Here is a 13090-nt window from a genome sequence, read left to right as displayed (position 1 = left end):
GCTCTATGTGAGTCGCGCTCCGAGATGGAGCGGGTGACGCTTTCGCCGCAGGCCGATAACCGCTGGTGCTGCGGTAGGTCTCGTGCGCTATGCAGCCAGGCTGCTGAAAGCGCGTTTTTTATTTTTTGCCTCGGACCCGTGCTGCAAGGAGCGGATGGGAGTTCTGCCGATAAAATCTCACCCGATAATGCTCCGCGAGGCTCATCTAGGGTGGGCGCGTCGGTACAGTGTAGTTCTTAACCCTGTCTTGGCGTTATTACGCGCTGTACCACTCGGAAAATAAACCCCCTGGTTCGTCCCGGCCCTTTGGAGCCTGTGTCGGTGATTCGAACCCGTCGCGGTGTCTCCCTCGTGGACGCCGCGAACCTCTCTGGGGCATTTTGGATGGGCCAGTTGCGGGCGTAGGGGGAACACCCTGAACCGCACTTAGGCCCACGAGGGACCATCGAGCCCAAATTGGCGCTCAACGTCTCTAACGAAGCTAGCCGGGGTAGTTTGCTATCCCGCAGCTAGTCCCACTATGCCCACAACCGGGAAACGCCAGCCCGGGCCGTCGAGGGCCGGGACCCGCGTAACTTATCAAGCCCCTCGCCTATCGCCAGAGTTTTCTTCAAGCCGTATGACATTGGATGCGCAACGTGCAGCAATGTCCAAAGCAACCGAAACAACTACACATTAGGTAAACCCTGAAGTGTTGTCTGTGCCCCTGTGGCTGCGGGAGTGCCGGGCAAAGCCACAGTCTGGGCAAAGATTTCCCACGATGCACCTTACGTGTGTCTCGACGTGGTCGTGCTGGGCCAATAACTAAAGGTTTAGTTCACACAGGTGCTGCCGTCAACATTTTGTACCGTTCTGTTGTCGCTCATGTGCCTCACTTAATCCAGTCCGATTGATTGATTGTGGGGTTTAACGCGCCGACGCAACGCAGGCGATGAGGCGCGCCGTAGTGGAGGGCTCCGGATTAATTTTGACCACCTGGGGATCTTTATCGTGCGCCAAAATCTCATACACACGGGCGTTTTTGCTTTTCGCCTCCATCAGAAAAGCGGCCGCCGCGGCCGGGAATCGAACCTGCGACCTCGTGCTCAGACTTAATCCAGTCCGCACCCGCCACACGGCTGCTTACCTTAAACGAAGCTAAGCTACAACCGATTGATTATGCGCTTCTGGATGTGAGGGTTCTCGGAATGCTACACCGTGTCGAGTTTGTGGTATCCGAAAACCCAAATAGGCCGGTAATAGTAGGATGTGGCTTGTGTCAACAGGCTGGTATCGAAATAACATTTTAGCCAAAGCCTAGGTGCATTGTCCGTGAAGACATTCATACGCGTCCGACAGCTGGTCATTGGTCCTGCCTCTCTGCTGTAATGTTTTCTTTCATCGTACGTGTCTTGCTGCGCATACGTGCAATCTAGAAAGCTCTTGTTGACAGTGTCTTTGTGGGGGGTTTGCCGCACAAGTGGCACACAGATATTACATTGGAGAGGCAGCAGATGTTAGCACATGTTTACCGCCAATGGCAGGGACTAGGGTGGCAGCGAAAGCACAAGGTACCATGATTGAACACGAATTGTTTGAAACAGTACTTTGCTTAGCCCCATTTAAGTGAGTTGCCAGCAGACAAAGGCGGTGGCGGAGCATGACGACGACGGAGTGCTACCAGTGTCACAAGCTGGGACACTGCCCGCGAGTGCTTTCAAGACGGAGCCGGCAGAGGAGGTAGGGGCGGCGACCTAGGCGCACGGGGCTTGTAGGGTGGGGACGGCCGTGGTGGCCGCATGAACTACACGCCAGACATCAGAGAGAAGTGATACAATTGCAACTGGATAGACCACTTTGCGAAAGACTGCAAGGAGGCTACGGACCGGTAATACCGTTGTAAATGTACCAGCCAGATCTCCAAGGACTACCAGCACAGACCGGAGATGTCTTGCTACAACTGCGGCAAGATGGACCACATCGCTCACCAGTGAGCAAGAGGAGACGTGCTGCACCAGCCACAATCAGGGCCATATCTCCAGGGACTGCAGACAAGGCGAGCGAAGAAGTGGGCCCGGCATGTCTCCCCAATGCTACCCGTGCGGCATGCTAAACCACATCTCGTGGGACTGCACCAACAGCAACCGCGATTACCGAAAGCGCTACATCTGCGGCCACATGGGCCACATCAGCCACCCGAGGCCGGCGGCAGTGACCCTGTCGCCGACGTGTCCGACCGGTGGAACGAGCGCGGGCATATAGCGCATACCTTTTTTGCCGTGTGCGCTACGCAGTTGCCGTGAGCCTTGCCGAGAGCTGGGACCATAGGCGCCCCTGTTATACAGGCCTTTTCTTCGGCCTTCTCACCGCCCCCCCCCCCCGGCGGGAGGGGGGAGTGTTGTGGGTCAAGAATACAGAAATCTGAGGAGAAGAGGAATCCCCCTAGGGCTGTGAGCCAGTTCGTCAGAGAGATTGGCTCGGGAAGAGGAATGTGAAGACGAGGAAGGGAGATGACGGGGCTGACTGGTTCGGACGGGTGATTAAAACTGTGTTCCTGTTAACCGATGTGTCCTTTTGAATAATTGTGTGTGCGTGTGCGTGTGCGTGTGCGTGTGCGTGTGTGTGTGGGGGGGGGCTGTGTGTGTGCGTGTGTGTGGACGTGTTTCTGTGAGGCGTAATAAAAACTGTTGCTAGTTAGTGCTGTCGTATGTATCCTCTTTTTCCTTCCCCGTCTTTAGCAATATTTTACTACCTACCTGGGTACCCACATTCTAGATATTTTTCCACCCAACGCACCATAACAGGTGCTCTAAATTGTAATTATGCCTGGTACTAAGGATCACCAGGCTGTCCTCCGTAAAATTAACATAAAAAGCCCTAACTCGTACCTGGAGAGCTGCCTTTTCTTTTGTTTCTTTTGTTAGAAGGAACGGAATATATAGGTTGTATTCACTGGCGTGGCGTGCATGCGCGCAACCATGAGTGTGCGCCGCCATGCTGTTGTCCAAGGGTATATTTGCGAAGGCGACATCATGCGCACGGCCCGCAGAGAAGCACCCCACTTCGCTTCTGTGCCTGGCGCTCGGCCCGGCTGCCAGCGGGCTGCGAGGTAGACAGATTGTTTTCCCGTGCGAGGCCTTTGCAAGCGATTCAATAACGTCGGGCGTGCCGCAACAGTGTTGTTTATGATAGCTTTGAGAAACGGTAGCTGTTCCGTTCATGAGCTTGACAACCTTCTCTGCTATTCAACCCCAACCTCTGGATGTACTTACGAGCGGATACGAGTTGATCGTATCCCGAAAACGTCAACGTGATTGCGTAGCGCTGTTGTCAAGCGGAAGTGGTTATCCCGGCTGCTAAAGATCGGTATGGTGCCCTAGGATGCGCCCCACCGAACTCAAAGGAATATCTCTATGCCAAATGCTGTTTCGCGCAGTGCCGTACAACCTACCTGTTGCAAGATACGAGTGAAGTCGCCACCACAGCTCAGCTGATTGACAGCTACCAGTTCCGATATCGGCCATAGATCGGCTGACTGCCAGTCACCACGTTCTGAGAGACAACGAGTGTCTTTGTGGCCCCCGTGCCTTTGTTTATTGCGCTACGCTGCCAATAAACGGGGCTCGAAAATTTGTAGTTTAAGGTACAGCGCCGAGGAATGTGAATCTACATTATCTTTTTGAGCCGTGGATAATATTGTTGAGGAACTGGGCCCCGGGCCACGGCACCGCTCAGAACGCCTTTTATTCCACTTCTTCTCCCCTATCGCCAATGATGGGGATAGTACTACACAAGCTCGTCGTCTTCTTTCCTCAACACCCCGTACAAATATTTCTTAAGTGATTCCGCTATTTCTCCTGTCTCGTTAACTGAATATCGAGGTCTTCACATTACTCATTACCTGACATGGTCACTACACATAAATCACATTACCGGTAACGCAAACCGCGCGCTGGGCTACCTACGACGTAACATAAACCTGGCTCCATCCACCGTCAAATTAACTGGCCTACGAAACGCTTGTTCGCCGTAAGCTATATTTCGCGTGGGCAGTCTGGGACTTACCGCAAGCTAACTGTTGCACCATCCTCGAATCCGTTCAGAACCATGCGGTCACATTCATCTTTTCGGATTATTCATACCACACAAGTGTAACCCATCTTAAATCTAAAGCTGAATTGCGCGGTCTCAAAACCGTCGTGCAGTAGCAAGAGTGTGCCTCTTCCACAAATTCTACAACTTGTTATCATATGACAGTCTCTCCATAAAAACTGCTCACCAGCCATGGAATCACCTCAACAACTCAAAAGCAGTATACCCGCCTCACGCACGCACCACCGCCTAACATCGTTCATTTCCCGTTTTGACAGCCATCGAATGGAACGCGCTTCCCGAAAGCGTCGTAACCCAAACGAACCCGGCGCAGTTTAAAGCTGCAGTAGAAAAACGTTTCCATTGAATATTTCTTGTGTAATGTATGCGATTATTTTTATGCTTGTTTGTTTTTGTTTTCTTGTTTGTTCAGTTTTTTTTGTAATTTTTGTGCTTCGCTACCCCTCATGTAAAACCCCAGCCATTTGGGTCTTTGAGGTATCTGTAAATGAAGAAATAAATAAATAAGTAAATTGGAGGGCCTTTTGCGGACGTGAAAAATGAGACGTTGAGGGCTGACTTACATGCTGTCCGTGTGATGGCGTTTATCTGGTTTTCTTTGTTGTGGGCAATTTTGTGGTGCGGCTACGGATCAGTGACTGCGTGAGTCATGGTTTCATCTCTCATTCCTGCAAGTCCCATAGTCGGGAGTTTTGGAATGCGGGCCAAATGGGTAAACGTTTCCGGTGTATCCGCCATTCTGTGACCGGTTGTGCCACTTCTCTGGAGAGCAATGCCTAGGATACGCAGTTGTGCAATCATTCGCTGACCTCTCCAGTTTACATTAAAGAGCTTTTCCTTCCTCTCTCTCTGTCTTACGTGAATGTTCTCTGGGATGATATCAAAAACAATTTGAGGGTGATTGTTCCCCGCATGTCTCCATACATCGTTTCGCAGACATATCTTGTGGCGGTGACAGCGCAGTGGGAAACTCTAAAATAACCGGAGAATTTGTGTAATTGGCTACGACAGAATTGGTGTCACTGACCAAGTCAAAAATACAGAAGTTAAACGCTGCGACCCTCCTACGAGCTTTGGAAGATCCTTCGTTTGTGTCTAGGCAATGCTCATTTTACGTACAACGATGATATCTACAAGCAGACGTTTGGGACGGTGATCGGGCCAACGATCTAGGTCGCTACCGCAAATTTGACGATGGAGGCATTTGACTATGGAGCCTTGGAGTTAATTCAAACACATTCGAAGCTTTTTGTGCGTTACACCGACGCTTCTGCATCATGGACATGCAGCGCATTCGGTATTTCTTACAGCATTTGAATGATATTGAAGCTTCGATTAACTTTGCCATTGATGAGTAATTAAATGGCACTATTGCATATTTGAACAAACTCATAAAACGCTCCCCGAGTGGCCTGTCGTTCAGCGTCTGCAGGGAACCTACACACTCCGGAGGGTACCAGAACTTTCATTCGGTGCACCCCATGTCCCATAAACTGTCAGTGCAGCGCAAAACGGACGTGCTGAGATCCGGAGAGCTTGAGAGAATAAATGAAGACGATAAAAAGAGACTTAGAAAAGAATGGCTACACGAAGCCCGCTAGACTAAGCTAATCGAAGCCCGCCAACATTTGCAACAATCCGTATCGGCAACAGCAGGCAGAAACGTCTACAGGGGCTACGACGTCAAACCGGGGCTGCGATTTCATCCGTCTCGCGCATCAGGAAAGCCCTGAGACGCATTTACGAAAAACGCGGTGTGCACATCACGCACGGACCTTCTAATAAGCTTCATTGTGATCTTGCGAACGTGAAAGAGCCCCTCCCACGCTCTAAGTTTCCGGGTGTTGTTTGCGGCATTCTTTGTGGAGAGATCAGTGTACATCGTCAAAATGCGAAATATACAAAGAAGACTATGGTCTTCTGTGTATATAAGTGCAGTTGCGGAGCTCTGTGAAAGGACGGGACACGCGGTCGAATGGGACAAGGCGAAAGCGCTGGCAATCGAGCACAATCTACCTTCTAGGTCTCTCCCCAAGTCCCTCATCATTTAGACAACGCCCGACAGTATTACCCAAATGGACGGCAACCTGCACTATATCTATGCGAACATACTGCGCCCCTAGTTTCCCAAGATATATGATCGATTTCCAGGGCGCTATCTCAGTGTGAACAAGGTAACCAGTAGGGGTGCCAAAACCTCAAACTTGGTCAGTGACCCCGCTTTATCGTTGCAAACATGTTTTTATCTCCCCAGACGCTGTTCCGCCAAACTCTGCACTACGTTGTGTAACTAGAAGTCTATATTGTGTTTTATTTCGTATTAGAACCCGTTTTAGTTCTGTTCTGCTCATAAGCTTTTCAATCCACTCACTCGCCGAATTCGCTACCGGTTGGCTGAACGTTGAAGACGTGATGAAACAATACGAAATTTTTATGCCATCGACGCAAAAGGAAAAACCCGTGCACACGGACCTTCGCGCGCTGGCACCGGTCCCAAACATCAGCGGGGCACCACGTTAGAGTCTGTCTGCAACCCGGCAAAAACCACTGCAGCTTGAACCGGGCCGCGTTGGTCCACCCCCTTTGCCCTTTCCGTCTACACATGGAAGAGCAGCTTCTCTAATGTTTCGCCAATCTGGTAGAATCCGAGTATCGCATCTGTGTGCGGGGGAAGCAAGCATCAGTCCCAAAATGTTCAACCAGCTTCTCCGCGACCTGGTGCAGCTCATTCCCTGCAGGGAATGAGCTACATGTAATTGTCAGCCGCTGGACGGGTCACCTAAAAGTGGTTGCTCCAGGCAGTCTAACCTGGCAGAGAGCAGGCGGCCGTCCTGAACGGCAAACCCTTGTACAATACAACCTGTTTTGCACGTCTGCCGGGGCCGGAAATTCAAGTGCCGCGCCACCGCTTCTTTGTTTATGCGGAGTTTGCTAGAAGCTTTCAGGGTTGATCGGAAGTACGAATATAGTGCACAGAAGCATTTCATCGATTCAAAAGAGTCGATAACTCTTCATGCTGTCTACAACAGTGATTGAGCTCGTTCACCGAAGAGGTCGATAGCTCATCCCCATATAGTGGGAAACAAGTGAAGCCGCGTTGGAGGAGAAAGTGGCCTGGCGCGAGTGGATCCGGGCCGCTCGCATAGGAGGGAATGCTTGAAAATTGGAAACTTCAGAGCTACCTTATTATTTTTTCCGGGAGGTGGCGTTTATTTTGGTTTTGCGAAGTCGATACAGTCGTGGTACAGCCGGCTGTACGATATCCGCTCATATTTAGTGCCTGTATGAACCCTAACACCTCTCTTCCTATTCTTGTATTTTCCTAGTTATAAGCCTCATACAACAAATGGTTAGAAATAGTGTTTATACTAAAGATCGTGAGATAGGCTCTGTCGCTTTGCTCTAGGGAATGCCGATGATTCTTACGTCCCGGATCTCTGGGATGACGTCCTGACTTATTTTTAAGGGAAGTCTTTACTCTGACCCCCTGGAGTCGAAACGTTGTTTGCCAGACAGGTTTTGCGCTGTTGCCGGGGACGCACGAGTTCCCCAAAGTAGTTTAAAAATTCCTGTAATTGAACGTACACTAGCTACTGGGTGTAACTTTTAATGAGCAGACAGTCTGTTTCAATTTCTGCCTGTTCTTAATTTTTCAGAGCCTAGCGTAAGTATTTTCCGCTTTTAAACGCGTTGGAGTATTATGCTCATTTTTCGATTTCCCCGTGCCTGCTAGCCGTCCGCTATCAGCCGTGCCCGTCAAGCGTCCCCGGAAATACGTCATCGCTGTTACCCGGAAGCTACGACTGAGGCAGTGAGATTGGACTGTTCGCCTAAATGTGGAATATGACACGAACGGCAACTGAAGCGTGGAAAGGAGGACAATAATACTGCGGCAAAGATACCAGAAAGGACATGTATTTCCAGCAGCTGCCGCATCTCCACAGTGAAGTTCGTCTACGTCCTCTCCGTGGTAGCATGCTTGGCACATACATTCGCCAGTCATGCCCGAAACTGGCGCCATCACTATAACGCACCTCTCCACCGGTAGATAAACATTTAAATTTTCGGTAATTCACGGGCTCCAGCCACAACCGGGCTACGAGGCGCGCAGTAGTGGAGGACGCCCGGAATAATTTCGACAACCTGGGGATATTTAACGTGCACGGAAACCTCGGCACAGTGGCGCTGCCGAGGCCGGAAATCGAACCCGCGTCCTTGGGTTCACTAGCACAATGCTTTCCCACTGAGACACCCCGGTATTGTTTCCACCGTAACTGATGCCGGCCCCCGGATTAAGTCACCAAACTAAAACAGGAGGCAAAGGATTAACTCCAGTCACTAGGAAATCAGGGACAGCATACAGTATGAGCAGGAATCAACTGAAATAAAACCCTGCTGTGTAGCGTGTAATAGATGAATTTTCAAGCTATTTTTGATATGCCCGCGGTTCTGTTTGAAAAACGACGCAAAGCTGTGTTTGAAAAACGACGCAAAGCACCACGGGGCAAAGTTAAAAGTCACCCTGAAAATAGGTACGGATATCCTGCCAGGCAGCAATCATTTAAAAGTGGTCGGCGCGCCCTAGAGTCAAGCGAGAGAGCTGGCTTAACAATCACCAAAAAAGAATGAGAAAATCTTTAACCACTTGTCCAATTGTGAAACGCCTAACCAATAGACGAGCAAGAATGAGAGATAAACGATAAGACTCATGAAGCCCTTGATCACAAGGAGGATTTTACTGAGCCTACCATACTATTATAACTTACCCGCAGCGAAGAAGATCATGGACACGATCATCGGGACAGCATTTAAGGCAGCCCTCCACCCCGCAAATTTCAGCGTGAGACAAACTGATAGCCGGCGGGCGAGCATCGTAATACAATGCACAGACAGAGGCGGGTCTAAAAGAAAGGGAAGGCATTTACCTCTATGGAGGGACAACGTAAGAAAATTCGCAGGCAAAGAATAAATTTGAGCAGCGTCGGACAGGAGCGAATGAAAACATTCGTCCTGCCGTAGACCTCAATGGTCTATTCACGATGTTGGCATTGAATAGCTCCCCAAATTGTGTTTATAAAACAGATTTGCAGAAACTAGAAAAACCGCTTGCCTGGCACCAACGGCGTACCCCGGAAAACGAAATCGGGCAGGGTCATCGTAGGAAGACAGGACACCTCCCTCCCCCCACGGAGAATTATCGTGTGTACGCCATCACGGTCATGTCACCGATCCAGAGACTCCGTTAAAAAACTCTATACCAAAACATCGATTCATACCTACGCCAGGAAAGGTGATGTGACATAATACCTAGTTTATTCAAGGAAAGTGAAATATCATGAGAACAAAGTATACACCGACTGGGGGATTTATGATAGCAGTAGAAGGCAGAAATTCTCGTAGGTGACTATTCTGGCAATCTTGGGGAATGCATAACTCTCCTACCAACAGGAACAAAAAAAATTCCCATCTTCCCGTAGGGCAACCCTGAGTAGTTGAGTAGTATGCGAAGCAGCCATAGGGGAGACTCAAGTTCCGATTAGTTTCCAGTTGGCGGCATTGACGTTTCCTTTCGGCTTCGCGAGCCCGAAGTGCGGGATTGGCCTGTCGCCACTGCCGTTTCGTGGCAGCGGCTCGAGCCCTCTTCTCTGCGGTGCTGTTTGCGGTGCTGACACGGGCGTTGACGCTGGCGCTGCAGGTGCCGTTACCGGCGGCGTTGCCCGTGGCACTCATCGCGGCGTTGTGGGGGGAGGAGGAGAGCGGTGCGCGCGCGCGTCATTTACACCGCGGAGCTACAGAGGCGCCCCCAGCGAAGTATGCAGCGGCTACCGTCGAGCCTTTAACCCTAAGCTGCTTCACATTATCGCGGGCGGAGCCGCAGGCGTTGCCATTCGTTGTGCAATTCCAGAGAGGAGAGGAGCATCGGAGAGGAGAGGAGGAATGCCGGAGAGGAGAGGAGCGTCGCAGAGGAGAGTAGGAATACCGGAGAGGAGCGGAGATGAGACAAAGTGAGAAGATGAGGGGGAAAGGATGCGCATGCGCAGTGGGGGTGTGGACGCCGCACAACGGCGGCCGCGAAACAGGGGAGGGAACAGGCGCGACCATAAGGTGCTTCGCATCTAAAAAGCGCACGTTGGAGCCATCCTTTTGACAATCCTAATAGCTCAAGTCATAAACAGAAGTGCAACATCAATATGATGATGGTGGCTTGAGTTTAATGGCGCAAGGCCGACAAGGGCAAAGAGCGCCAAAGATAACGTTATTTGATGACAGATGTGCAATTAAATATTACAATATCTCAGTAAAAACAAAAGTGAAGCGAATCCATGAAGATGGCTGGTGTACATGGCCAGGATGATTATGCATGGTATGAACGAAGCTGTAAAAACTTGACGTCTCATAAAAACTGAAAAAAAAACGCTTTTTAGAAAAAATTGGGTTGTCGGCCAAAAAGTGTGATGGGTGTAGCGGGATGTGTTGTGTGTACAGTTCGGCAAAATGTTTGCGTCATGTGGTGTCGCGTACCTTTCATTGAATGAGTACGTGAACTACTGATAGGGCCTCTCCGCACCTGCTGCACTGGGGTCTAGAAGATCCCCTGAGCAGATACGAATGCCTTGCATGCGTGTGCCCTATCCCTAGCCTGGCCAAGGCGACTTCCGTGTTTCTGTTGTGTGAGTGAGCTGTGTACCGTCTTAAGTGTGGCTTTATTACGTGTAGTTTGTTGTCTTCCGGTTCACTCCAGTGTATTTGCCATGTTCTATGCACGTGTTGTCTTATGTATGGCTTGAGGTCTTTATAGTGTACCGTTGTAATGTCTACAGTAACCCTGAGAGCAGCAGCTGCGGCCCTCTTGTCTGCCAACTCGTTGCCAACTGACAGCGATCCCAGCGTGTCCTGGGACCCAACACAAGACCAGTTCATGCTTTTTTGCATAGACAGACAAAATGGTGTTGAAAGCTAATTTAAATATGGGCTTCTTTTCTGGGTGTGTGGGATGACAATGCTCGGACACTAAAGGAATCGGTATAGATGATGGAATTGGGAATTTGGTTTTCAAGAATGTGTCGTATAGTGAGCGAAATTCCATTGATTCTGCTTAAAAAACGGTTGTGTGTACGCTCATGGTTCTGGCGACCTGAAAATTCGGACCATCAGCAGCGCTAGATACCATAGTGAAAGCATCACTGTAAAGCTCTGCACATGGGTATTTAAACTGCAGAGGCAGAAAGTGCTGCAGTATTGCAGCTCGTCGCACCCGATTTTTGTCAAGTTTCACAACAGAAAAGACACAAGACACAGAGCGAACTTGCCAAGGCGGTAAAATGTCTGAAAAGGATGATCTGTACTCATCTAAAAACGAACGCTGAGCTCCGAGGCTCGCTCTCTCACTTTAAGAGAGAAGGGCAGAGAAGCAGGTGGGAGATTTACAAACAGCAGAGATGTGGATGTAATGATAACAAGGATGGTTATTCAGCGATGAAATTTTAAAAGCATAAAGCAAGTCCATGCACGTCCGCTGGTCTCATGGAACCACTTGTTACACTGGACGTTCAGACTTCAGACCGAGCTAGTGCGAAAGGCACCCGACGCAAGACTAATCCCCAAGTGTAGCACTGGGTCAAGCATTCATCACGCTGTTTTAGTCGCCAACCCATACACCACACTGCATAGTCCAAACGGGACCAAAGCAGAGCAGTATACAAGCGCAGCAGGAGTTCTTTGTCGGCTCCGTATGACTGGGGGGAGAGAACCCTCAAGATATTATTTGTTTTCAGACATTTATGCTTAAGTTCCTTGATCTGGGCAATTAATGTGAGTTTGTGGTCAAACACAACACCTAAAAACTTGTGCTTCTTCTTCACAGGAATGGACACGCCATTAAGAGTAATGTCTTGGTCTGGATGGACCCCACTCTTCCTGGAGAGCACAACGCAAGAGCTTCTTCCACGGTTAAGTTTAGAACCATTCTTGTCTGCTTAGCCGTCAAGTTTTTTGACGCCCAGCTGGAATTGACGTTCGCAGATTGACATATTACATGATTTAAAAGATATTTTGATATCGTCGACATACATTGAATGAGAAATTGTACGTGGCAATGCCTTTCGAAGAGAGTTCATCTTAACTAAGAGAACACTGCCGCTCAACACACCACCTTGCGGCACGCCATTTTTTTGCACGTGAACCTCCGAGAGTGCAAAACCAACTCTAACTCGAAACGTTCTCTCTGACAAGTAACTAACAAGGGTGTTTAACATGTTATCCGAAACAATGAATGACTTGACGGCACTAAGGATCCCGTAACGCAAAACGGTTTCGTATGCCTTCTCGAGGTCGAAAACAGTAACACTGTACTGTTTATGCACTAAGGCATCCTTGATGTATGAGTCAAGTGCAACGAGTTGATCGTTCGTCAACCCCCCCCCCCCCCTGAAGCCTGCCTGTCAGCTCTCGAGAAGACCGTTGTACTCAAGGAAGTAAACGAACCTGCGGTTTGCCATCTTCTCCAGAAGCTTGCACAGGCAGCTCGTCAGGGCTATGCGACGGTATCTTGAGGGGGACGGCCGGTCTTTTCCCTCCCTCAACAAAGCCACTACTATGGCCTCCCTCCAAGAGTGTGGAATAAGTCCCGAAAGCCGTATTTTCTTTAATAGATGTAGGGGTCTTTCAAGTGTGTCTGCATGTAGGTGTTGTATCATTGTATATGTGATGTCTGGGACTGGAGGGTTTACATGTGCTCAGAGCAGCCCTCACCTCATGCAGTGAAAGTTCTGAGTAATAAGAAGTGGTTGACCTGTTGTTATCTAGTTAGGGCTTCTTTTCATCCGATTGTATTTTATGAAAGTGTTTGTGTAGTGTGCTGAACCGGACACGTGTTCGAAGTGCTGTGCAAGTGTGTCAGCCTGGCTTTCGAGTGTGTCCCCTGTTGTGTTCACCAGAGGGAGGCTGTGTGCCTGTTGTCCCTTTGAGTTTACGTATTCGTGACCATACCTTACGTGTG

At 49.7% G+C, this 13090-nt stretch overlaps 1 protein-coding gene and 1 pseudogene across 1 annotated transcript in view; both read left to right on the top strand.

Annotated features, from left to right (window-relative positions):
• Positions 1-13090, top strand: part of LOC144176020 (tachykinin-like peptides receptor 86C) — an 833985-nt gene that overhangs the window by 738684 nt on the left and 82211 nt on the right. The window lies entirely within an intron of this gene.
• LOC144173988 (uncharacterized) lies at positions 1640-2282 on the top strand (annotated as a pseudogene).

The sequence above is a fragment of the Haemaphysalis longicornis genome, unplaced genomic scaffold, assembly GCF_048455015.1.
Source record: "Haemaphysalis longicornis isolate Haplotype H1 unplaced genomic scaffold, Haemaphysalis longicornis Haplotype H1 scaffold_1, whole genome shotgun sequence".
Classification (NCBI taxonomy): Eukaryota; Metazoa; Arthropoda; class Arachnida; order Ixodida; family Ixodidae; genus Haemaphysalis; species Haemaphysalis longicornis.
Note: the sequence above shows the minus strand (reverse complement) of the source record. Positions and strands in the feature narration are given on the sequence as shown.